Source organism: Callospermophilus lateralis, chromosome 4 (genome assembly GCF_048772815.1).
Source record: "Callospermophilus lateralis isolate mCalLat2 chromosome 4, mCalLat2.hap1, whole genome shotgun sequence".
NCBI lineage: Eukaryota > Metazoa > Chordata > Mammalia > Rodentia > Sciuridae > Callospermophilus > Callospermophilus lateralis.
Window position 1 is genome coordinate 92,076,391 of NC_135308.1, and position 27,875 is coordinate 92,104,265.

Genomic DNA, 27,875 nt, shown 5'->3' on the forward strand with positions numbered 1-27,875 from the left:
TTCTCTCTTCTCAGAGTTCCCCATTTGCTTTTCTTTGCTTGTCTTAAGATTTCTTTGCTGCTGACAACATAAACCAGGGATTTAGTGAGGTCTCGGAGGACTTTGGAATTCAGCTAAAGCACAGCTGTTTTGCTTCTCTTGGGCTTTTTCCTCCTCCCTGTCATCTTTTCCTTTAGGTTTAGACATGTGATGTTTTTTAAAAATCAGTCAAATATCTATATTTTACAACCTAATTGAAAACATGATTCTCCTTTGTGTTTTAATAAAGAACTGGCACACTTGAGGGTTCTAGGATTCTAGCCACCTCACCATTCTGTTAAATATTAAGAAAGATGATTGTTGTACTGTTTCAAATGGCTGTGCTGGTTTTCCCCCGGCTTTTCTTCCTCTGTATACTTCAGGAAGGAAAATACAGAACCACCCTTTAGGCTGCTCTCCTGAGAAGTACTCCTTAAGCTCAGAATAACCCCAAACAAGCAAAACCTTTATGTTCAGCAGAGAGTGGGTGTGGAGAAGAGACTGTTGAAAAAGACACAGAACATTGGGCTCTTCTTAGAAAGAAATTCTGTGCTTTCAGTGTCTCTTAGGGCTGTTTACCAAGGGAAAGGATGGTAGAAAATGTACCCGTTACAAGGGTTGTTTGACTTCAGTTTCTAAGGTGAATAACCTATGTCAATAAAACTAAAATTACCTCAGGTTTCTTGTTGCAGTATTTGTTTCCCCCTCCTGCCTGTGGTTGGTGCTCCAGTTTGGGTCAAGCTTCTGGGTAAAACACCAGGTGTGAAGATGGCAAGGATTTCCTGAGTTTTATAGTCTCAGTAGTCAACTCGAAACACCTATGTGGAAATCAACCTTCATCTGAGAAAACAAAACATATTTTTGATAGTTGGTAATTGGTCTTTTTTGGAAAGACATTAATCCCATGGAACATTAGATTTTTTTTCACCATAATATCCCCATATTTTCAACTGTCTATCATAAATACCCTAATTTGTTGTCCTTGATATTATTTCAGTTTCAACCTGTCTAAAACCAAATTTATCAGCAATTGCCAAATTTTTTGATTCATGAAGGTGCGGGACTGAGTGCTTTCTTTGTGCCATGCACTGAATTAGGTGCTGGGGCAAGAGATGAATGAGGCAGGTCATGTCCAAGACTTTATTGGGCTTACATTCCAACAGATGGACCAGATATTAAATAATAGTTATCTCAATGATGGTATAATTACAATGGAGATAGGGGCTATAAAGGATATGTACACGTTCCATGAGTGAGTTTAACTGGGGGATCTGAGTTAATTGGGAGAGTTAGGAAAATATCTTTGAGGAAGTAGTGTCTTAACTGAGCTCTAGAATGGTTATACACTCCCCTACTGAGGTGTATCCAGCAGAGAAATCTGTGGAGAAGTCCTAAATTGTAAAGAAACAGATTCTTGAATAAACTAGGCAAATCCATTGATCTAGACATGGCTGGTTCACTCTTTCTTGGTTATATGCAAACATTTCCTTATTTAAAATAAATAAACCTAGTTTGAATTTCTGTCATTTGCAGAGTCTAGACAATATAGGGATAAGAACAGATGCAAAAGACTGATTGGTGAGGCTATTATTGTCTGCAGGTGAAAGGTGAGAAAGGCTTGAATTACTGGTCATGATGGAGGTGGAGAGAAGCGTGTTCAGAAGATGAGAGTGAAGGGGACTGGGTAACCAATTAGATTTGTGAGGAGGAAATGTGAGCATCCTCTATTTTTCTGCTTGAATATCTAAGGATACCATTCACTAAAATAGGAGATACTCAAGGAAAAACAACTTGGAGGATAGTGGTGAAAATAGATTTTTTTAAGATTTGGGTCATATTGAATTTGGGATTCCTGAAAGATATACGTCTGTCTACAGTATCATTCTACTAATCACTTAGACTTAAGATCATTGTCTTCTTTGACCTACCTCTTTCCATTCAATCATAAAAATCCATGATATATTCTATACCATGATTTAAAAGAATATATTCTATATTCTTTTAAATCCATCTTCTTAAAACATAATATGTAAAACTAAAATGTCTAAATTTTACATGTATAGTACAGTGAGTTGTGGATATCCATACCTGTGTCACCACTGACACAACCAAGATACAGAACATTTCCATCACCCATGAATTCCTTCTGTTCTCCTTCCCATGTCTCCCCTGCTCCTCCAACCCCTGGTCCTAGGCAAGCACCAATTTTTATCGCTATAGATTTAACTTGATTTTCCCATTTTTTTCCCCAGTAGGTAGAATCATGCAGTCTGTGTTCTTCTGTGTTTGAATTCTTTTGTTCATCCACCATAACGTTTTTTTTTCCAGCATAATGTTTTTGAGATTCACTAATTTTACCGCTGAGTTATTTTGTGGAATGGGTGTGTCATGATTGTTGATCATTCTCTGTTGATGTATATTGAATTGTTTCCAGTTTGTGACTTTTGGAAATAAAGCTGTTATGTTCTCATCACATAAAAGACTTCATGTGGACATATGTTTTTATTTTTCTAGAATAAGTACCTAGGAGTTGCATTACTAGGTCATATGGTAAAAGCATGTTTCTTTAAAGAAACTGCCAAATTGTTTCCTAAAGTGACTGTACATCCAGCAATGTGTGAGATACTCAGCTACTTCCATATCCTTGTCAACACTTGATATTCTTTTTTAATTTTAGCTATCCTAATGCATATAGAAGCAGTATCTCATTGCAGCTTAATTTGCATTTCCCTAATGAGTAATGACATTTGGCATTTTGTAAGGTGCTTATCTGCTATTTGTATGTATTATTTGAAGAAGTGTCTTTCAGGTCCTTTGCTAGGCTTTTATAATGCCTTATTATTTTTAAATAATTATAGACTCGTGGTAAATTAGACAAAAGTACAAAGGGACCCATATATCTTCACCTAACTTTCTGAAGATGACATATTGTATATTGTAGTGCAGTATCAAAACCAGGACATTTTCATTGATGTTACTATTAACAGACTTCATTCAGTTTTCACCTTTGACAGAATCAGGATTCATTTTGTATATGTGGGTGTTTGTAAGTGTGTATATTGTTCCATGTAATTTTATCCCATGCATTAATTTGTGTGCCCTCCGTAAGATACCAAAGTATTCTGTTATCAAAAAAGAACTCCTCCTTATTTTATTACTCATCCCACCTTGTCCTTTGACCCTGTTCTTCTAGAACCAATAATCTTTTCTCTCTATATATAGTTTTCTTGTTTTGAGAATACTATGCAAATGGAATTATGTAATATATAGCCTTTTGAGAATGTATTTTTATTTAGCCCAGTTCCCTTGAGATTCACTCAAGTTTTGTCTATGAAGAGCTCTTCTCTATTGCTGACAATGTGCCACAATTGTAACCTTCTTCTATTGAAGGACATTTGGGGTGTTTCTAGAGCTTGGCTGATTATAAAGCGGATGTGAACATACATGGGTGGGTTGTTGAGGGAATGTAGGTTTTTATTTATTTTGGAAAAATGCCCAACAGTATGACAGCTGGGTTATATGCTGAGTGTATGTTTGACATCATATGAAATTGCCAAACTATTTTTCAGAATAGCTGTACCAGTTTACCTTCCCATGAGAAATTAAGAAGAAATTCAGTTTCTCTACATTCTTGCCAGTATTTGGTATTGTCACTTAAAAAACTTTAGCTGCTTTAAAGGTATGTGGCAATATTACTTGTATTCTTTTTTTTTAAAGAGAGAGAGAGAGACAGAGAGAATTTTTTAATATTTATTTTTTTAGTTTTCAGTGGACACAACATCTTTATTTTATTTTTATATGGTGCTGAGGATCAAACCCAGCGCCCCGCGAATGGCAGGCAAGCGCACTACCATTTGAGCCACATCCCCAGCTCCAATTGCTTATATTCTTAATTGGTATGTTTTTCTTCTTATTGACTTGTAAGGGTTCTTTACACATCCTGAATATAGACCATTTATGAGATATATGCTTTTCAAACACTTCCCCCAGTTAGTGGATTCCCTCTTTTCTTAACATCTCTTAAAGAGCAAATATTTATAATTTTGATAAAACCCGTTTCATCAATTGTAAAATTATCTTTTTCTTTTGTGATCTTTGTGGCATATCTAAGAATATTTGCTTAACCAAAGGTAAAACAATATTCTATTTTTACTTAGAGTCATAAGTTTGCTTTTATCTATAGCCTATGATCCATTTTGTTATATTTTAAATTTTATTTATTTATTTTAGTTAGGTATATATGATAGCAGAATGCATTTGGATTCATTGTACACAATTGTGGCACAACTTTTCATTTCTCTGATTGTACACGATGTAGCGTCACACCATATGTGCAGTTATACATGTACCCAGGGTAATGATGTCTACATCATTCTACCTTCTTTCCTGACCCCATGCCCCCACCTCATCTCTCCTTCCCCTTTGTGCAATCAAAGTTCCTCCATTTTTCCCATTACTTCCCCCATATGGATCAGCATCCACTTATCAGAAAGAACATTTGGCCTTTGGTTTTTGGGATTGGCTTAGTTCATTTAGCATGATAATCTCCAACTCCATCTATTTACCTGCAAATGTCATAATTTTATTCTCTTTTAATGCTGAGTAATATTCCATTGTGTATACATACCACAGTTTCTTTATCTATTCATCAATTGAAGGGCATCTTTGTTGGTTCCACAGTTTAGCTATTGTGAATTGAGCTGCTATAAACATTGATGTGGCTATGCTACTATAGTATGCTAATTTTAAGTTCTTTGGATATAGACTGAGGAGTGGGATAGCTGGGTCAATTGGTGATTCCATTCCAAGTTTTCTAAGGAATCTCCATATTGCTTTCCAGACTGGTTGCACCAATTTGCCATTCCACCAGCAATGTATGAGTGTGCCTTTTCCTCCACATCCTTGCCAAATTTACTGTTTTCTGTATTCTTAATAACTGCCATTCTGACTGGCATGAGAACAATTGAGAAAAATCTTAGAGTACTTTTGATTTGCATTTCTGTAATTAATAGAGACGTTGAACATTTTTTCATATATCTGTTGATCGATTATATATCTTCTTCTGAGAAGTGTCTGTTCAGCTCCTTAGACCATTTTTTGGTTGGGTTATTTGTGTTTTTGGTGTTAAGTTCTTTGAGTTCTTCATACATCCTGGAGATTAGTGCTCTGTCTGACATGCATGTGGCAAAAATTTGCTCCCAAAATGTATGGTTTGTGTTCACCTCATTGATTGTTTCTTTTGCTGAAAAGAAGCATTTTAGTTTGAATCCCTCCCATTTATTGATCCTGGGTTTTATTTCTTGTGCTTTAGGAGTCTTGTTAAGGAAGTCAGGGCCTAATCTGACATGATGAAGATTTGGGCCTACTTTTTCTTCTATTAGGCACAGGGTCTCTGGTCTAATTCCTATGTTCTTGATCCACTTTGAGTTGAGTTTTGTGCATGGTGAAAGATAGGGGTTTAATTTCATTTTGCTGCATATGGATTTCCAGTTTTCCCAGCACCATTTGTTGAAGACCCTATCTTTTTTCCAATATATGTTTTTGGATCCTTTGTCTAGTATTGAAGCCACAATTAAAAATAGGTATTCAGTGTAGATAGATTAATTGGGCCAAGTTGAGAAAAACAGACCAAACTGGTTTGGGTCCAAAAGGTTGAAGACTCCACTGTGGAAGATGGGAAAGTTAATGTCCCCCAAAGCCTGGCATATTGAGCAGACAGGGAACTGCTAATTAATTCACCCTGAGCCTCATTTTCTGCCTGGATCACACCTCTCCAGCACCTTCAGCCCACCTGTTTACTACCTTTTGGCTTTTCCACGGGAATCTCTTAGTCACATACATGGGATGAAGGGAAATGAACAAGATAAGGGGGAATAATGTAGAAGAATGAAGAACACTTTAGATGTATAAAAGAGATTGGACTTCCTCATCCCACAGATTCTGCCTTTTGGGTCCCCTTCTTCCTCTGGGAGAAGTGTGTCCAACTATCCTTTAAATAAAGCTTCTTACTTTCTACTCTACACTTGCCTTAGTATGTTTCTCTGGTGTTATACTTCAGCATTCAGGGAATTAGGACTCATCAATATAACTGGTAACCGTCAGTATCAGTATGAGATAACTGTATTTATGTGGGTTTGTCTCTGTGTCTTCTATTCTGTACCATTGGTCTACATGTCTATTTTGGTGCCAATACCATGCCATTTTTGTCACTATAGTTTGTAGTATGGTTTAAGGTCCGGTATTGTGATGCCTCCTGCTTCACTCTTATTGCTAAGGATTACTTTGGCTATTCTGGGTCTCTTATTTTTTTCCAAATAAATTTCATGGTTGCTTTTTCTATTTCTACAAGGAATGACATTTAATTGGAATCACATTGAATCTGTATAGCACTTTGGGTAGTATGGCCATTTTGACATTATTAATTTTGCCCATCCCAGAGCATGGGAGATCTTTCCATCTTCTAATATTTTCTTCCCTCATGGCAGCAAAAAATATGTTATGTTTCATGAATGTGTGTGTCATCCTTGCACAGGGGCTATGCTAATCTCTGTATCATTCCAATTTTAGTATATGTGCTAAGAAAGCGAGCACCATTTAAAGTTATTTATTTATTTTTTTTACAGGTCCTGTAGAGTAAAGGTTGAGGGTTATATATTTTCCATGTGGATGTCCAATTGTTCCAATGCCATGTGCATAGAGTCATCTTGGGAACTTTGTCAAAATTAATTGGTTTATATATGAGTAGGTTGATTTTTAGACTTCACACTCTTCCTTTGATCTGTATGTCTATTCTTATGCCAATACTACAGCATCTTCAGTACTCTAGTTTTATAGTATGTCCTGATATCATATAGCATTAAATTACAATTTTGTTTTATTTTCCCAAACAGTATTCGCCTTTCTAGTTTCTTTGCATTTCTATACAAATCAGTTAAAATTTGGATTAGAATTACACTGAATCTGCAGATCAATTTGGGGAGATTTGCCAATAGTATCATATTTTCCAAACTGTGAACATGACATATTTCTACATTTATTTAGATTTGCTTTAATTTTTTCTGAATATCATTTTGTAGTCTTTGCATGAGTCTTTCACAATCTTTGTGAGATAAACTCTTAAGTATTTCACATATTTAATGCTATTATAAATATTATTTTTAAATTTTAATTTCCACATTTGTTATTGCTTGTACATAGCAATTGATACTCACATACATTTTGTGACTCGGTAAGCTTACTTAATATTTTTTTTGGCAAACTTATTTAGATTTTCCATATAGGCAATCATGTTCTTTATTAAAAGACAGTTTCTTTACTCTTCTTTTTGTGTGCTTTTGTTTCTTTTGCTTTTCAGGTTGTTAGGTCAGGATCTCCAGCAGGACTTCAAGTAGGAGAGGTGACAACACATGTCAATGTCTTTTTCCAGACCTATTTGTTGAATTCAGATTGCTATTTCTTTATGAAAGAATTTTACATTTATGTTCAAAAGGTATATTAGTATTTCTTTTAATACTTTTGGTTTTGGTTTCAGGGTAATACTGGCCTTAAAAGATGAGTTGAGAACTGTTCCCTCCTGTATGTTCTGAATGACCTTAGTTAGGATGGGTACTAATACCTCACTAGTGAAGCCCCTAGGGCTTGGCATTTTCTCTGTGGAAAGATTTTTAATTATAATTAATTTCTCTAATAGAATTATGCCTGTTCAGATTTTTTTGTTTCTTCTTGCAGTAGTTTTAGTAGTATGAGTTTTTCAAGGAATTTGCCTATATTATCTAAGTTCTTTATTGCTCAATGTTTTGTGAAATTCTCCCTTATTATCTTTTTAATGTATGTAGGGCTGTGGTGATATTCCCGGTTTTCTTTCGGATACTACTGTATGTATTCTCTCTTCTTTCAAGAACCTAGCAGGAGTTTCATAAATTTGATTATTATTTTTCAAATAGGCATTTTTTCCTAATTTGTTGTTATTTCATTGATTTTTCCATTTTTTTTTGTCTTTAGTATATCTTTCCTTTTGTGTGTGTGTGGTTTTAATTGTTCTTTTTATTAGGTGGGAGGCAAAAATTTTATCTTGGATCTTTTTTTCTGTTTTATAAATTTAAAGCTATGGGTTTCCCTCTAAAGCACACAATCCATTCAATTACTCAGTCCTTCCAACTTTTATCTCCTAAGTAGATTTCAAGTGTGTTGGCATATCTCCAACTCCGTCATTATCACCCTAGAAAAATAAACAAAAAAATTACTCATAGATCTCTCTCTTGTGGTGACTGAGGATTTTGTGAATGCTTTATTTTGACACATGACCTGATAGTCTTTGATGAAGGGAAAGGAAAATGATGGAAGAGGCTGATTAGTTTTTAACTATCTTGATCCAGAATTAATAATGGTTACTTTTCTCACTATGCCTTGGCCTAAACTAATCACCAGGTCCCAATCTAACTGCAAAGGAGTGTGGTAAGTAAGAGAGAAAATGTATTTGTTGAGTCCCAGAACTCATTAATACAAACACCCTTTAATAGATGGAACAACAATATCTTAGTTGATGAGTATCTAGGCTCTTGTTTCTTTTTTCAAATAATGTTGCAATATACATCCTTATACACATAGGTATCTGAGAGGCTACAGGATGGTCATATAGATATTCTCTGTTTAAATAGGAAGACAAAATTAGTACCAGTCAGTGTCTATATCAGGAGAAAAGATTGCCATTTAGTATAAGGAAGAAAATTGTAATAATGCAAACTACTGAAGGCCTAGATGAGGAGGTGGGTTTTTTATCATGGAGTGTATCTCAGTGCGGGTGTGGGGGTTTGATTTTCTCACAAAGAATAATATGCACAAATGGGAGAAAATTCAAAGATTTTATTATCTTTAGAACTTTATAAGATCAGTATATCTTGTTATGTCCTTGCAAAATGTGTTCTCTTAGCAACAAGAACAACTCAGAGTCAGGAGACATTAATTACTTTTGATAAGTTAATGAAAAACCTTGTATAATTCTGTCACCTTAGATATGACCCAAATAATACAGATTTTTCTCTTTTAAACCCTTTAAGTTCTCCAGAGATTTTTTTTTCAACCCTCTGAGAAAGACAATATGTGATAAGATTTTTTTTCTCTCTTTCATTCAGTTCCAAGTATTATAGCATGAAGTGTGGGATTGAGTTCTTTGCTTATGAATTAGAGGAATGAAATCCACAGACACAAAGTTGAGAGCAAAGTTGCAGGACTTATTAGAGTAATAGAAAGAAATAGAGCAAAGATCCTAAAAGGGAGGGGTCCCAAGAGTGGCTATTATCTAGGAGTTTATATGGATCTAGGGTTAAAGGAGCTAACCCCTGACCCAATCCTGGGTAAGGCACTCAGTGTTCCCAAGCTTTTCAAGGGTTCTTTGGACCAAACAGGTTGCTGTGCCCCCTTTTTCTTTGCTTGGGTTCCGAGTATAAGACAGCAGATGTTTCACTATCAGTGTATTCTGCTTACACAGGAATCACCCTGACCTTGATGAGGCCTGACTTGTGTCTGTGGTTTCTCAGCCCTGCTGAATAGAAACCTGACCTTGAAGGAGTCCAACTTTCCTGTCCATTCATTTTAACCCTTTCTTCTGCCTCAGTATTTCTTATCATAACTAACAAAGCCTTTAAAAATAATTTGGTTTACAATGCTTTAGATGCCATTAAGCAGAAGTAACATCATAGACAAATGCTGGGGTAATCATTTCTTTGGAATTACTCCTTTATACATAGCCTCCAGAAATCAAGGATTATGGTGGACTCTGCAGTCATATTTGTACCAAAAGAATCCATTTGATTGAAACAGGAATGACCATAAATATCAATGGGAAACTGTCTGTTGATGTTGCTCAATGAAGTCAATTTGCTTTCTCAAGACTTTGCACTAAAGAGGCAGAAATGCAGTTAGATGGCAGAAGGAACTAGAAATGAGAGATCCTATAGACCTGGATTTGAAAGTAATGTGAGATAAGGGAGCCATTTACAGACATCTGTCTTGGGCAATGTAACTAAAGAACTTGACTAAGGAAGTTGGTCTTTAGCAAGGACAGTGGAACTGTGATGTGGAAAGGAGCAGAAAGAGTGTCTGGGATCCCAGACAGAGACAGAGGAGCAGCTTCAGAACTTGTTTATTTTATTTTTTGTTTTGTTTTGTTTTGTTTGTTTCTTTTTTTTTCCAACTCCAAGTCTCATGTGAAGGTGGAAATGAATTCCTTTTTATAGAGGTATGCACTATTCAATAAATTTGAAGTTTATGTTTGATTCCTTTTTTAAAGTTACCTTTTATTTTGAAATAATTTGAGATTTATATAAATGCTGCCAACACAGTATAGAGAATTCCTCCATCTCCCTCATCCCATCCCTCCATTATCGATGTGCAAGTTTCCATGCAACTTTTGTCAAAACTAAGTAAGCAACATCGTATTAAGGAAATTCCACACTTTATCTGGATTCCACCAGTTTTTCTATTAATGTCCTCTTTCTGCTTCAGGATCCCAATCGAAGATCCACTACAAACATTATAGTTACTTGCCACTTTTTCATCTCTTTTGGTCTGTGACAGTCTCAAACTTTTCTTATTTTCACGACCTTGACCGTATTTTGTAGATTATCTCCCACAGATTATCAGATTATTTTGTTCGATGTTCTCATGATTAGACTGAGACTGAGTTTGGGAGAAGACCACAGAAGTAAAGTGCATTCTTCAGGATTAACGCATCTGATATCTATATAAAGAATCCCCTCAAAAGTCTGGAGGATCAGGATAAGAAACAAAAACTAGGATCCATTTCCAAATATGTCCAGAAAAATATGTTCTCCCAAAGCTGCCAGGATACATGCAAAACAAAGCTTTTTTTTTTTTTTAAACTTATCTTATATTTTAGCCTTTTTAATGTATCCCAGAATATTCTTGAAAAGAGAAAGGCTGCTCTTATTAACAGGAGCGTATAAGATTCTTGCTGTGCGGTGGTGCGGAAGTCACAGAATGCCAAGCTCTGAAATGAGCACCACCTTGTAACAGGTTTCTCCACTATGAAGTTACTACTTTTCTCTTTTCCTATACTATTCTTTGGAAGTGAGTCACTAAGTATAGGCCACTGTATTAATCAGGATTGCCCAGAGAAGCAGACAGACAGACAGACACACACCATTTTGTAAGTAATCAGCTCCCATGTTTATGGAGGCTGGTAACTCTCAAGATCTACAGGGGAGTGAGCAAAAAGGAGATGCAGGGAACCATGGCGAAGGCTGGCAGCTCAAGACCCGGGTACAGAGGACATTTCAGTTGGAGTCTACAAGCAGGAAATAAACAGTCATAGTGCAAGCAGGAAGAGCTCTCTCCTACTCCACAATGAGCTTTCTCCTACTCAAGGAAGTGTGGGTTTGCTGTTCTATTAGGCCTCCTCTGATTGGATGAGGCCCACCACATTAGGGAGAACAAGCTGTTTTACTCAGCGTGCAGATTCAAATGTTGATCTCCTACAAAAACATCTCACAGAAACATCCAAAATAACATTTGAATAAACATCTAGACATCCAGTAGCCCAGCTGGCACGTAAAATTAATCATCACACCCATCCCAAGGTCAAGCTCTACCTTCTGGAGGGGAGAATCCACAAATATTATTTGGAATTCTTCCATTAGAAAGATTTGTTTCTTTACCCCAATAAGTAGCTCTTTATCCTTCTCAACCAAACAAATATATTCTAAAATAGGACCAAAAGTGATGAAGAGGATGAATATAACTTCAGTATGATTTTATTTTTTTGGTACCAGGGATTGAAGGTGGGGGTGCTTAACCACTAAGTGACATCTCCGGCCCTTTTTATTTTTTATTTAGAGACAGGGTCTCCCTGAGTTGCTTAGGACCTTGCTAAATTGCTGATACTGGCTTTGAACTTGCAATCCTCTGGCCTTAATCTCCTGAGCTGCTGCGGATTTTAATTTAAATTGAAGCAACACACTTTTGTCATGTCTCTTGGGATGGACTGTGGGTAAGCCAGGCCTCCCACTGTGGTACTTAGGTTCCCCTCCAAAGCTTTGTAGGTTCACTGAGTGCCTACTAGGCACCTGGATCATGCTTGTTCTTGAGAATATGATGTTCAGAAGATGTTTTTGCATTCAAAGAATTTATAAGCAAAGCCATAGTTAGGAAATGTGGGTTGAATCCCATTTCACTGCTTTCTCTGATCTTAGGCAGGTTTGTTAAAAATTCAGCCTCCTCATTTGTCCAACAGAATATAATAATAGTAAGAATAGAATGGCCCGTCCACAGGTTTTTATAGTAACTAAATAAAATAATGTTTGTGAGGTAGAAGGCAGTTTTCACATTGCTACACAAATCCTAGTTTTACTTTCAGTAACAACTTATTGATATAGGCACAAATAGATGTTATTATCCCTAACTTTTATAGCTCCAGAAATTAAAATCCAAAATGATTAAATTCCTTGTGTGACTCACACAGTCTGTTACAAGGTGGTGCGCAGTTCAGAGCCTGGCATTCTGTGACTTCCGCACTACCACACAGCAAGAATCTTATACACTTCTGTTTATAAGAGCAGCCTTTCTCTTTTTAAGAATATTCTGGGATACATCAAAAAGGCTAAAATATGAGATTAAAAAAACAAGCTTTGTTTTGCATGTATCCTGGCAGCTTTGGGAGAACATATTTTTCTGGACATATTTGGAAATGGATCCTAGTTTTTGTTTCTTATCCTGATCCTCCAGGCTTTTGTGGGGGACTCTTGAAGAGATTAACATTGAGATTCAGAAAAACATAATGTCATTTTATTTTTCAAATCCTTAGGGTGTTGAGAGTTTTTGATCTTATTTTCCAGCCTGCCCTTTCATTGTAGCTATTATTTTTGGATGTATAATATTTATAATTCATTTCATTGAAGAAGAGGTTTCATTTAATGTCAATAAATATGTATGACTATTGGAAGGAAAAGAGAAAACATCCAAGCTGTGAGTGCTGGCAAGGATTATAGGGCTCGGTTTAGTAAAATAGCATGCAGGAATTATGTCATTGACCTCCTCTACAAAAACCTCATGATTGAGAAGAAAATGGGGATCGTCTTCTGCTGAAATTCATTATGGAAACATTTTCAAAAGCATATTGGAAACAGATGATAAAATTAAAAGGACACAGTTTATTTTATTTGGAAAATCATATTCCCGTATGGGAGATCTAGGTAAACAAACTTCAGAATTTGGACTCTGTTCAAGATTCCCTGACTCTTTGGGTGGCTTAAAAATGATTTAAATTCATCATCCTTGTGAATTAGAATAATGATAGTTCATGACCATGTACTTGGCTCTGAGGTATAATTATATTAATGACTGTGTTTATTGCATGATTGCTATGTGTCAAACATATCCTTAGCACTTTTCAAAGTGAGACTGCGTACTCTGATGAATGTGCTCCATTATTCTGTCTGTTTCATAGATGAGGGAATTGTGGTAGGAATTCTCAGTATATAATGATAATCTGTTTACTCATTGGTCTTTTCCTCTGAACCAGAATTTGTGACAGTAGGGATTGAATCCTCATAGTAACAGTTTCCCAATCTTAGCATAGACTCTGGATCATAGCAGGAAAATCCATAAACCTGATCTAAATTGTGCTTTAGGAACTCATGATGTCTAAGATGAAAATGTGGAAAAAGATGAGACTATTTCAATTGTGTAGACAAAATCAAATAATGTAATGGTGAGAGAGAAGACATGGCATATAAATAATTAGTATATAATTAAAGATTTTAACTAAAAGCAACATTATAAGCAATTACTATAAGAATTATTTAAGATGTTGATGGGTTAAAAAATGTGTATCCATTAATCCAAGTTCTGTTAGGGTTGAAGCTTCAAACAGTGAATGAAGAAGAAATGTGGTAAACAGAAGATGATATAAACTGCATCAAGATATTTTGGGCATGCATCCTATTGGAAACATAGTCTGCTCCTATGGCACACATTACTAATCAATAACAGAACTTCCTCGAGAGCATGGATCTGACCTGGAAATCCTCCTCAATTCAATGCTGCTGGTGCTCACAAACAACAATTAGAGTAAGCACAAGTTGAAAACTGTCACTCCTGGCTTATTGTAATGACTCTTCAAGCCTAAATGTAGTCGAGAGAGATCATTGCATGTGGGGGGTGAGATTCTTAAAAATATATTTTATTGGAAATGTATTTTGAAATACACTTTTGTGATAACTTTTTATTTTTATATAATTTTATTTTACAGAAAAGTTGTGAATATTGCACAAAGAATATCTTTACGTACTTTGCTGAGATTCACCAGTGGTATACATTTGTCTCCATTTGCTTTTTTGTTTTGTCTATCCTTTATAACAATCTGTATGCTTGCCTTTCTACTACATACATATGTAGCCGTTTTTCTGAAATATTTACTTTTTTCATCATGCTTTTTTACTCAAGGCATTATTGTTATTAAAATTTAAAAATGTATCTAGGGTAAAATTGAAAAATTGGGGATCTGAAATTTAGTCATGTTCTGTGCATAAATTATTTATTGATTTACGTTGCTGTTGAGTAGTAATATGCTATACAGGCATTACAGTTTGTTTATTAGCTCTTTGATAAACATTGAAATTGCCACTTCAATTTTTGACAACAATGAATAGAGTTGCTATAAACACTCATATACAGCTTTTTAATTTTTTATTTGTTCTTTTTAGATATACATGACAATAGAGTGTATTTTGACATGTTATACATACGTGGAATATAACTTATAACTTATTCTAATACAATCCCATTCTTGTGTTTGTACATGATGTGGAGTGTTACTGGGTCGTGTATTCATATATGAACAAAGAAAAGTTCTGTCTGATTCATTTTACTGTTTTCCCTATTCCCATCCTCCCTCCCTTCCCTTCATTTCCTTTTGTCTAATCCAGTGAACTTTTATTCTCCCCTCTCCTCCCCTTATCGTATGTTAGTATCCACATATCAGAGTGAACACTTGGCCTTTGCTTTATTTGGGACTGGCTTATTCCATTTAGCATGATAGTCTCCAGTTCTGTCCATTTATTGGCAAATGCCATAATTACATTCTTCCTTATGGCAAATAATATTCAATTGTGTGTGTGTGTGTGTGTGTGTGTGTGTGTGTATCTCACATTTTCTTTATCCATTTATCTGTTAAAGGGCACATAGGTTGGTTCCATAGCTTGGCTATTGGGAATTGAGCTGCTGTAAACATTGATGTGGCTGTGTCACTGTAGTATGCTGATTTTAATTTCTTTGAGTATAAACTGAGGAGTAGGTTTGCCGGGTCAAATGGTGGTTTCATTCCAAATTTTCTGAGGAATCACCGTATCACATACAACTTTTTATATGACTGTAACTCTGTGTTTCTCCAGTATAAATAACTAGGGGTGGGGTTATGGGATCATATGGTTAGCATATACTTAAATTTATAAAAAACTACTAAACTATGTCCCAAAGCAGACTTACCCTTTTACATAATCACTGGCATTATGAGAGTTCCAATTGTTCTGCATCATTGCCAGCATTTGATATTGTCAGCTTTCAAAATAATTTCAGCCCTTCTAATAAGTGTATAGTAGTACACATTGTGGTTTTAATTTGTGTTTTCCAAACAGTGAGTGATGTTAAGCAATTTTTTTCATGTTTGTCATCTATATATTATCTTTAATAAAAATGTTAATTCAAATCCTTTACTTATATATGAATTGTATTGTTCATTTTCTTATTGATTATTAAGAGACTTTTTCAATATTTAAGCCCTTTTGGATATGTGATTTGCAAATATATTATCTTAGCTTAAGCTATTAATTTTGATGAAGTCCAATTTATCAATTTTTTTCTTTTATGGATTGTGCTTTTGGTGTTATATTTAAGAATGCTTTGCCAAATGCAAACTGTGAAGGTTTTGTCTTGCTTTCTTCTAAAAGTCTTATGATTCTAACTGTGAACCCATGAACCATTCTCAGTCAATTTTTGTATAACATGTAATTAGGTTAATATGCTTTTTATCTGAACATCAAATTATTTCAAAACTCCTAGCTGAGAAAACTGCCCTTGCTCCATTGAATTACTATATCTTTTGTTAAAAATAATTAGTCACATTTGTGTGGATCTGTTTTTGGATTTTTAAATTACTTTCCATTGATTTATGTATCTAAACATTACAGTTTTGTTTAAATGTGTATTGTGAATCATCCAAGTTTATTTTTCTTTTTAAATAATTGTTCTGGCTATTCTATCTCCTTTATATTCCCATAAATTTTTAGATACATTTTATCTTTATCAACAAAAATTCTGCTGTGATTTAATTGGAATCTCATTAAGTCTGTAAACAAGCTTAAGGAGAAATGACATGTTAATTATACTGAGTCTTTCAACCCATAAATGTGGTTTGTCTTTCTAGGTCTCTAGGTCTTCTTTGATTTATTCATAAGCATGTCTACTCCTATCATTTCTCTTCTGTCTGGAAAACTTTGGTAATTTTTAAGAGCAGTTCTGATGCTGGTGTTTTCTCCAAGTCTTTCTTCATCTGGGAATGTCTTTATTTTGCCTACCTTCCTGAAGAATATTTTGAGTGGATATAGAATTCTGAGTTGAAAGCTATTTTCTTCCAGCAGTTTAAAAGTGTTTCACTAACTTTCTACTCATGTTTTCTGATGAGAAACATGAAATCTTCAGAGCCATCATTCCCTTTTGTATCATGTATCATTTTTTTCTCTGTTTTCAGGATACTTCTTGTTGTCTTTGGCCTTCAATCATTTATGGTATTATCTGGGTGTAGATTTCTTTGAATTTATTCTCTTTGGGCGTTACTAAGCCTTTTGAAAATGCAAGTGTATGTCTTTTGTCAACTGAGGGAATTTTTACCTGTTTATTTCTTCAAGTTTCTTTCCGTATAATTCTCCTTTCACCCCCTTGGAACTCCAGTGACACAAAAGTGAGACCTGTAATATTGACCTTAGGTCTTTTAGCCTCAAGTTTAAAAAAAAATCTTTTAAAATCTTTACTGTTCTGATGGGATAAATTTATTGATCTATCTTCATTTAGTGAGTAATTTTGGATGTTATGTTATGAGACTCCAGGTCTTGACAAATCCTATGGAAAATTGTTTTGTTTGTTGATTCGGCAGGAGATTGAAAAGTTAAGGTTTAGGTTACAAGTTGCTACTCTGCTTTCTGTTGATTATGGTTACAATGTCCTGTGTGTGACATTCAATGACCAGTCTGGGACTTGGACTATGGTCCATCCTATAGATCAATTCTCAGTGCCTTCTGGGTGTGATTTTCTCTGCCATACTCTCCTGCCATGATGTACCTGCTTCTTCTTGGGCCCAAAACAATGGAGCCAGAAGACCATGGACTGAATCTGTGAAATCATAGATCAAAATAAATCTTTCCTCCTCTAATTTTCTTGTCAGGTATTTGAGTCATAGTGATGAAAAGGTGAGTAACACAGGGTATGCTTTCTCCATCTTAATTGGAACCCAGAGAATGCTCTTTTGCTCTTAAACACTTTAGTATATATTTTTTAAGATGAAGAACTTTGTCTTACATAACCACACAAGTAATGATCAAAATCAAGAAACTTGACATTTTTAGAATACTATATGACTTTCAGTCCATTTGACCAATTGTTTCAGTAAGTCTCTTTGTAGTTATTCTTTTCCCTGCTCAAGATCCAATCAAGGGTATATATTGTGTGTAGTTGTCATGTCTGTTTAGTCTTTTTTCATATGGTGCAGTTCCTTAGCTTTACCTTTCTCTTTCATGACCTTGACATTTAAAAAGTATAGTATTTTTTAAAAGTATATTATTTTCTAGAAAATAATATATATTTTTTAGAATATTCTTCTATTTGTGTCTAGTGTTTCCTAATGATTAGATTCAGGTTATGTATTTTTGGTAGGAATATCACATATGAGATGTTGTGGTCTTCTCAGGATTGTACAACACGGGGTATATGGTATCTGTCTGTCTATTACTAGGGATATTATCTTTGATCATTTTGCTGAAATGTTGCTTAACAGTTTTCTCTATTATTAAGTACTATTTTTCTGGTTTCTTAATGGCTGAAGTTTGACTATTATGAGGAAAACCCTAGGCTATTGCTGTCCAATAGAATGCTTTGTTGGAATATTCAGTTCTGCACTGTTCTTTAAGGTAGCCATTGCACTTGTGGCTCTCAAACACTTGAAATGAGGCTACTGTGACTGAGGAAATTCAAAGGGTACAATTTGAATTGAAAAATTTTATAGAACACTCTGTTCCAGCATTTCCTGAAGATTGAAAGGACAATGGATTAGTTTTTACCTGGTTGCTCAAAATGCTCTGAGAAAAAAGAACTCCATGGTCAAGCCAGTTAGGGATGAATTCATAGGGCATACCTTGGGATGCACAGTACCATATGCTGCTATCATGGGATCTATACATCTTTGGTTTTTAATTTTGTCTAGTGCAAGGTATAGGTGAAATTATCACCCAATTGCTCTTAGTTTGTGTAAATGACTTACTAATCAGCACACACAACTTGTGGCAGTACTGGGATTTATACTTATATTAGTTAGCTGACCTTCAAAGTTGAGGTATTTATGATACACCAGAAATAGTAATGGAGAAGCCGGGAGTGGGGGGCGCATGCCTGTAGTCCCAGTGGCTCACTAGGCTGAGGCAGGAGGATTGCAGGTTCAAAGCCAACCTCAGCACCGTTGAGGTGCTAAGCAACTCAGTGAGATCCTGTCTCTAAATAAAATACAAAATGGGCCTGGGGATTTGGTTCAGTGCTTGAGTTCAATCTCCTGTACCGCCACACCCGCTGCCCCCCAAAAAGAAATAGTAATGGAGAAAAGAGTGCTGAAGTTCAAGTTGCCTCATGAGGCTTTGTCTAAGGTTGATAAATGCACGAGTTCTTTGCAAACACGTTACTTAGACTGAGGATTCCTTTTTACCAATGCAATACCAGGAAGTATTTAGCATTCACAGAATGTGATTATTTCAGTCTTTCTAAAGGAATTAATATTAATGGTTCTTTTCAACTTATAGCATAGCTATCTGAAGGTGTGTCCCACCCCCACCCCTTCTTTCTCTCTTTTTTTTTTTCCTATTTGAATGGAAGAATTCCAAGCACAGAGTGCTGTCTTATATCTTTACTCAAAGTCTTTCAGAGAAAGTATTCTCATACAAAAGGAAACTAAAAATCACACACACATTTAATTACTAAAGGGAATACAGGATGGTTAGAAAGTATAAAAGAAGAATGGGAGAGAAAGAAGAATAATTTGTAAAGACAAAGATGTCTTAAGCCAGAGACTATAGCCCACAGTTGGTTGATGTGAATTAAAAGGAGAGTAAGCTAGGTTCTTTCTCACTTACAGCTTTAGACCTCTGGGAAGCTCTTTGATGAGCCAGGATTAGAGAAATTTCACTCCCATAACCATAACTATCATTTGACTGGCTTGTCCCAGTCACTGAGAGCTGTGTTGGAAGAATTCTCAAGGAAAGGAACTTCATCTAGTTGATGAGTTCAGAATCCAGATAAGATCTTGAAAGTGGTCATTCATTGTTGTCTGAAGCTATAATTCTTGAAAGTAATTGCGTTTAAAAGAAGAAATTTAGGGGAGAATGATTTCATCCTCCATAAAAGCAGACTGTATTTTTTTAAAGGTACCCAGTGGAAGTTGTGACCCAGAAATGCCCCGGTGAGACATTACAGATGACTATTTCCATGTGCTATTTGGCATATGTTCAGGAAAACCACAAGAGGAAAATTGGCTTTGAAATGCTTATATATTAAGATATCTGCTGTGATACTTTATAAAGATTCATTTCTTGCCAAATATAACATTCAGTTACCAAGTGGAAGTGTAAAAGTTCACATTTTCATGAAAACCTTAGCAATGAGTTTAACAGGGTCATTTGTTTCTTTTTTTCCACTCCTCTGTGCCTACTTAGTTTACCACTAGAGGGCATTGTTGGCAGTGCTATCAGGAGAGAGAGAACTAGAGCACTTTGCCAAACAAATTTTTTGAGATCTTTTTCAATTTTTATTTCAGCCAGTAAATAAAAGTGTAAATTTAAAAGCTATTTTCTCTTATATTTTTATGCACCTTAAATACTTAACTTCTAGACTTTTCTTAGTGCATTAATATAAGGCAAAAATCATTGTAAAACATGGTTCCAGTTTTCTCAGTAGATGCTAAACTAGAATCTGTCAATTTTTCCCCTTGTAATATTATGCACTTTTGCACATTCTGTTTTGGAAAGTTATTGAGTACCTGGAGACTCATTATTTTGTGTTTCCCTAACAGTGAAACAATTTTATTTTCCAAATCATGTCTTTCCTGATATTTGTCAGAGGATTTCAGTGTGGCAAGGGACCTTTAGGTCATTCAGTTCGGCTATTTATAAAGATTTTTTTTTTTTTTTTTGCACACTGATGAAGAACTGTCTAAACCTAAGATAAGATAAGCTCTTTGCATTTTGGGACAACTACATTATTTATTGGAAAGTTTATGTAAAGGTAAGTTTGCCTCTTTGGTATTTATTGTATTAGACAAAATCTTTCAGTTGCAAACAATGGAAACCAAATCATGTTTATTCATGTGGAAAAAAAAGAGGGTGGTGGTGGAACACATTGTGAGGAAACCGAGGTCTCATGGGCTGTGGCTAACTAGACACTAGATATCTGTCAGGACTCAGTCTCTTTCAGTTAGTTGCATTTGCTTCTCTCTCTTTATTCATTTCTCTTCACATATCAGTATTTTCTGCATCTTGAATCCCTATGGCAAAATATGCCATTTGAATGAGTATAAATGACAAAAGGCCTTTTGTTGACTAAGTTATTCCAGCATTGTATAAAGCCAGCTACTTCTGGGTGGGGCAATATGTGATATGATCAGTGGTCCCCATGATCTTGGGTCCACCTCAATATCACTGTCCCTGGTGATGTAGGCCTCCTGGTTGGATGTTTTGTTATGTGGATTTCCAGGCCTGTGGATGAGGCATCTACACAAGCCCCTGATAATGTTGCTGTCTAAGACTGTACAGGCAGGAAGAGAAAACACATACCTGGATATGTACTTGTCTCTTTCTTTCCCAGTTTGGAAGGATTCCATTCATTCAAACTTGCTATATGGCTAGTTGATTTTGTGATGGAATAGTGCCATATTGGGATTTCAAAGTTGCTACCATAGAATGCTTAGAGGTGGCACATTGTTAGTGGGGCATTGGCAAGTGGAGTCCATGCCATTGGGCTTGCTTGTAATCTCCATCTCTGCCACCCTGTTATATTCATGTGTCCATCACAGCTACCCACATGGAATATCTGAGCTTCATACACCTATCTACAGGCTTCTTCCTCAAATTCCTGGGCTCTGTTCTTCTAGTTCCCTGACCAGACAACTAAGCCATTGGCCACTTTCTTGGAATTCATGTACATTCTCTTTTAGGTCATTTCTCTTTCTCGCCAAAGAGGATGATTGGTTTTAATCTCATAGCTCTACCATAGGGAATATTTCCTCTTTTCTATCTTTTCCTGAATATAGTTGTAATGAAGCCACCGTATACTTTTGGCTTGCATTCACAATACTGAGCCAATCCGTCTATAAAGCAAACTTGGGCTTTTTACTTTTCTTTCATCTGGTCAGAGGGGACCTTCCCACATTCCCACCTAAATATGTCCACAGGTGCAAGAGTGGGAGGCATTGGACAGCTGTGCTTGATCATATGGAGTTTTGGTTCCCTGCTCATGAAATCTTCACGTCTTCCATTTCTGTTTAGTCTCATCCCAGACATATCATCACTATCTCACAATGGGCTACCACTAACGGAGTTTACTAACTTAGTGGATCTTACAGAATTCAATGCATGATAGACACTTCTAGATGGACTGGGTTCCGTTGCCAATTGTTCTATCATTTCTAAAGTCCAAACACACCAAAAAGAAGAATTATTATTCAAAGGAAATATAATTCTCTGCTGTTGGTGGCATGACTTTTCTCCAGAATCTCAGAGGCCTGAGTTGTGATTCTTCTACTAGAGCTTTCTAAAAGACACCTCTAACACCATGGGGAGCTGTTGTATTATATGTCTCAAATGACAGGGCTGATTTCCTTGTGGCTTGGCCCTGCTTTGGTCCCATTCACAGGTGGAAGCTCTGGCTGGGGTTGTGGCTCAGTGGTAGAGTGCTTGCCTAGCATGTGTGAGGCACTGGGTTTGATTCTCAGCACCACATATGAATCAATAAAGAAAATAAAGGTCCATCAACAACTAAAATATATATAAAAGGTGGAAGTTTTCCATGTCACTTGATGTGTGGGCTGTAGAAATATTACTAGGCATGGGATGTATTGCCTCCAGAGCTCACAGAAGCCAGCTTCTTGTGGGCTTCCTTCTTTGTGGTAGGAGATGGAAATGCAGGACATAATAATTTGTCTTTTACTTTGGTGGAGATATTCCTACATACCACTGACCTGGTGGATTTCATCAAAACTTCACTGAAATGGCTAGTTATGAGTCTTCATAGATTTTTATCTCCTACCTCCTGAAATGAATGTCTATGATAATAAGAAATGCATATATAGTCTTTTCTAGCATGTAACATAGAACTTCTGAAACTCTTGGAATTTTCTGAATAACAGGAGTGATAAGAACCTTTTTTTTAACATTCATAAAAATTACTTTACAGCCATATCTGAGTTTACTTTATGAGACCCTATATATCTATGGGGCCCTGGATGTCTTCAGAATGGGGGCTGAATGCTAGAGGAACTAACCATGTGAATAGAGAGTTGGGATGTTCAGTTCTACCCCTTAACCTCTGGATGTGAGGGGAGCTGAAGACTGAGTAATCACAAATGGCCAATGATTTAATCAATCAAGCTTAAGTTGTTGGGTGTATGGGAGACTCCCTGCTGAAGTTAAGTTTCCCTCTCTTGAGAAGAACATCACATAATCCCTTACCCTTCCCCCTCCTTGCTGAAGGGCACCAAGCCCTAGAGTGCCAAATTCAAAAGTTTTCTCAACCAATCCCCGAGGGACACAGTGTCCTGAGACACCCTGCCAATCAGCACCCGCCACATCGCCTACAGCAACCCTTCTTAAGCTGAAGCTTGCAAGCTCACGCTCTCTGCCCTCTTCGTCTCTGCTCTCTGCCCTCTTCTGCTTCTTTCTCAAGCTCTCTGCTCTTTCTCTTTCTCTCTGCCCTCCTCCTCTTCTTCCTCTCCTCTCTCTGCTCTCTTTCTTCCTCTCTGCTCTCTTTCTCTCCTTTTCTTCCCCTTTGGGCATCCCCCCCCCCCCCCCCCCCCGTAAAATCTCTTGGTTGGATCTCCATCTCGGGTGAGTCACTCGCCTTTCATAAGTAATAGAACTTCCTTAGAAACGTCTAGTCAACAGGGGTTTGGAGAGCTTCTGCGGGTGAGCACACTGGGGTACTGGGAGGTTGACATACCCAGAAGAGGGTATGGACACTGCTTCCCTTCCCGTCATCTTGCCCTAGGAAGCTCTTTCATCTGGCCATTCCTGGGTCATATTCTTTATAATAAATCAATAAGAGTAAGTGAACTGTTTTCCTAAGTTTTAGAAGCCATTCTAGTAAATTATCAAACTGGAATGGGAAGTCATGGGAATTCTTTTTGCAGACAAAGTGGACAGAAATGTGGGGAGTCTGGGGACCCAGTACTGTGTCTGGCACCTGAAATAAGAACAGCCTTGTGGGACTAAGTCATTAAACCTGTGAATCTAATACTAATGCCAGATAGTTAGGACCAGAATTGAATTGAATTGTTGGACACTTGGTTGGTGTCTGGAGAGTTGGAGAAATCACTGGGATGAAGAAAGACTGCCACAGCTTTGGTGTAGAAGTGAGTAAAAAACATCACAAAATGTCTTAACAAGACCTTTATCATACCAGCCTGAAAAGTAATTTTTACGAATGACTAAAGAGGTTCCTATCACTCCTGTTATCCAGAAAATTCCAAGATTTTCAGAAGCTCTGTGTCATCCAAAATAAGCATGATGTCACATGTGTGATATTCTGTGGGATGTACAGGTGCTCCACATCTTTTTGAACTATATTGTAACCAAGAGCAGGAGAATATTGGGACCAAAGGCAAATATACAAACAAATATTATTGTCTGTGAAAACAAAATATTCTTTTCTACTAGGTATGAAAAAGAATGCATTTGCCAAATCAATGACCACCTAACACATATCAGAAGATTTTTAAACTCTTCTAGCATAGCAGCTGTGATTCAGGTACTATATTGCTCAAGTCTGCACAAATCTGCAGTCATTCTCAAGATCTGTTTAGTTTCTGAGTCAGACTGAACTAATCAAATGGACAGGGAACATTCAGATCTTTGATGATAGCCTGGGACACAATATGGTTTTTGATTTACTGTTTTTGCCAGGGATGAAGAAGGCAATTTCAGATGTTTCCATCATAAAATTTCCCACAATAATAGCTCTTCTCCCACAGACAAGAAACCCAACATAAGAATTAGCCCAACTGTGAAGTCTGTAAATTCCAATGATGCACTTGTGAATTGTGGAAAAGATCACTTGCCAGGACTGCAGGTCCGGTGTCTCAACTGTGAACCTGATTTTAGGTAGGTTCAATTTGCTACTGATCCTCTTTAGACTCTCATTAACAAGGGAAGCTGTGATGAAATCTAAAGATACATTGTTAACTCAGGCCTTTGAAATGTTTGTTATTGCCCTTCCTTCATGTTATAGTCACTTGAGTAAGATGGTCATATATCTGGTTTTGAAGACCTTGGGCTCAGAACAATGGAATCAGCTGGCTATGGTCTGAGACCTCTGAAACTGAGCCCCAAATAAACTTTTCCTCCCCTAAGTTGTTCTCATCAGGTATTTTGGTCATAGCCCTGCAAAAGCTGACTAAAATAGAAATTGGTATCAGAAGTGGGGCTATTACTGTGACTGACCTGGTGCCGTGTGGTTGAGAAGAATTTTGAGCTGGTTTGAAAGAGGGATTTTTGAATATTTAGAGAGATACAAGTTGGAAAAGCTTAATATTGTAAGTGGAGTTTAATGGGTGATTCTAATTCAGACAACCAGAATGCTGATATGCAGACCATGTTCATGAGATTTCAGAGGGAAATGAAGTCTCTATTAGGAATTGGACTAGAGGCCACCCATTATATTCTGGAAAAAAAAAATTGTATACATTTTCCCCGTGGCTTAAGATTCTGTGCAAGGCTGAATTTAAATGTGATGGACTAATTAATCTGGTGGAGGAAATTTCAAGGCAGCACAGCATTCAGTCAAAGGTATGGATATTGCTGGCAGCATTTAGGCAGCTTTACTCTGAGAGTTGAGAGCAGAAAGCAGAGCTAAAGGATTTAAAAAAAAAAAAAAAAAAAAAAACTTGAAATTTGGCCAAAGAAGTGCTTATAAAGCTGGGACCAAGAAAGGTGTGCTTGTTGAAATGATTATAGCCCCTTAAGAAATGCAAAGTACCTTACACAGAGACAATAAGAAACTTGTCTCCTGGGTGTCTCAGGATTTGCAAGACCGTACCCACCTTAGGCTTAAGGGTGAAGAAGAGAAAAAATTCCTTTGAGAAGAGATAATCCGGGTAAAGGGCCTTTAAAGAGATAATGGAGTAAAGGGCCTTTAAATTTGTATCATCATACTGAAACATGCAGGCACTCAGAAGCTACTGCAAGTTCTGCTTCCAGGGGTCCCAAGTATTATGTGACCTGGCAGAAGACCTTGGCATCATCCAAATGGTGCTGGTTACACAAGAATATAAAATACTAAAGGAGTCCTGGAGGCTTCCACCAAGATTTCATAGGAAAGCCTTGGAGGTCAGGCAAAGAGTAGCAGAGTCAGAAGCCCTGTGGGCTACCTCTAAGAGGACAAAGCATAAAGCTATACAGATGAATCCAAAATTGGAATGGAGACCCTGAGAATTAGGAGATGCAGTGTCATGACTGTCAAGGAAAGCTGCTGGCTGTGAAGAGCCAGGCTGAAAGAGAGCCCATGTATGCTGCAAGGCCAAGAGGAGGGGACTGCTCAAGTCCTTCAGAGACTACATCTCTCCACCATGTGTCTAAGATGCAATGCCCAGAGTTAAGGAACCTGGATGGGTTTTGGTTTTGTTTTGTCTCCATTCCTTATTTCTTTGCCCCTATTCCTCCCTTTTGGAATGAGAATGTTTACTAGATGCCACTGTAAATTGGATATATGTACTTGAAATAAAAACCTTCCATGATAAGCAAAAGTTAAAAGAATTTATAGCAAGAAAGCCTGAACTACAGAACATTCTTGGCAAGATATTCCATGAAGAGTAAATGAAAAACAACAATGAAAATCTGCAAATCTACACTAAAGGAAAGGTCAATTAAATGAGAAACCAAGTCAAGGTAAAAACCAAAAATAAACCAAAATGACTGGGAATACAAACCATGTCTCAATAATAACCCTGAATGTCAATGGCCTAAACTCATCAATTAAAAGACATAGACTGGCACATTGGATTAAAAACAAAGAAAAACCAACAATATGTTGCCTTCATGATACTCATCTCACAGGGAAAGACATTCACAGACTGAAGGTAAAAGGATGGGAAAAAAAACGCATCACTTATATGGATTGTGTAAACAATCAGGGGTTTCCATCCTCATATCAGATAAAGTGGAACTTCAAATCAAAGTTGGTGAAAAGAGATAAAGAAGGTCATTTCATACTACTTAAGGGAATCATATATCAACCAGACATAACAATAATAAATATCTATGCCCCAAACAATGGGCCATCTATGTATGTCAAACAAACCCTTCTCAAATATAATATGATAATACTGGATGACTTTAATGCACCTCTCTCACCACTGGATAGAACTTCCAAACAAAAACTAAACAAAGAAGCTATAGAACTCAATAATACAATCAATAATTTAGACTTAACAGATATATAGAATATTCCATCCATCAATGAGCAAGTATAATTCTTAGCAGCACATAGATCCTTCTCCAAAATAGACCATATGTTATGCCACAAAGTAAGTCTTAGAAAATACAAAAAATATAGATACTATCCTGCATCTATCTGACTATAGTGGAATGAAATTAGAAATCAATGATAGAGATTAAAAATAAAAGCTACTCCAACACCTGGAGGCTAAACGATATGCTATTGAATGATGCATGGATAACAGAAGACATCAGGGAGAAGATTAAAAAAAAATTCTTAGGAGTAAGTGACAACTCTGATACAACTTATCAAAATCTCTGGGACACTCTGAAGGCTGTGTTAGGAGGAAATTTCATTGCACTAAGCTATTTATTAAAAGAATAAAAAATCAACAAATAAATGACCTGACATTACATCTCAAAGCCCTAGAAAAAGAACAAACCCACTCCAAAAGTAGTAGAAGATAGAAAATAATTAAAATCAGGGTATAAATCAATAAAATCGAAACAAAAGAAACAATTTTAAAAATTGACAAAACAAAAAGCTGTTTTTTTGAAAAAAAAGTAAATAAAATTGACAAACCCTTAGCTACCCTAATAAAAAGAAGGAGAGAGAAAACTTATCATTACCCTAGGTACATATAGGACTACACATGTGGTATGACTCTACATCATGCACATCCAGAGAATTGAAAAGTTGTGTTCCATTTGTGTACAATGAATGGAAATGCATTCTGCTATCATGTACAACTAATTAGTACAAATATAAAAAATAGAATTTAAAAAATAATAAGTCTATGTATGGGGAAAAATGACTAGTCAGATATTTACTCTAGCATACACTAACAGCTAAGCCTAAAGGGTATATAATTTCCCCAACTTGTACTA

General features: G+C 36.3%; 1 non-coding gene across 1 annotated transcript; it reads right to left on the minus strand.

Moving 5' to 3' along the window:
- Positions 1–6,505: 6,505 nt before the first annotated feature.
- LOC143398788 (U6 spliceosomal RNA) lies at positions 6,506–6,609 on the minus strand. Its single transcript, XR_013091371.1, has one exon. It is a non-coding gene; the product is annotated as a U6 spliceosomal RNA (small nuclear RNA).
- Positions 6,610–27,875: the final 21,266 nt, after the last annotated feature.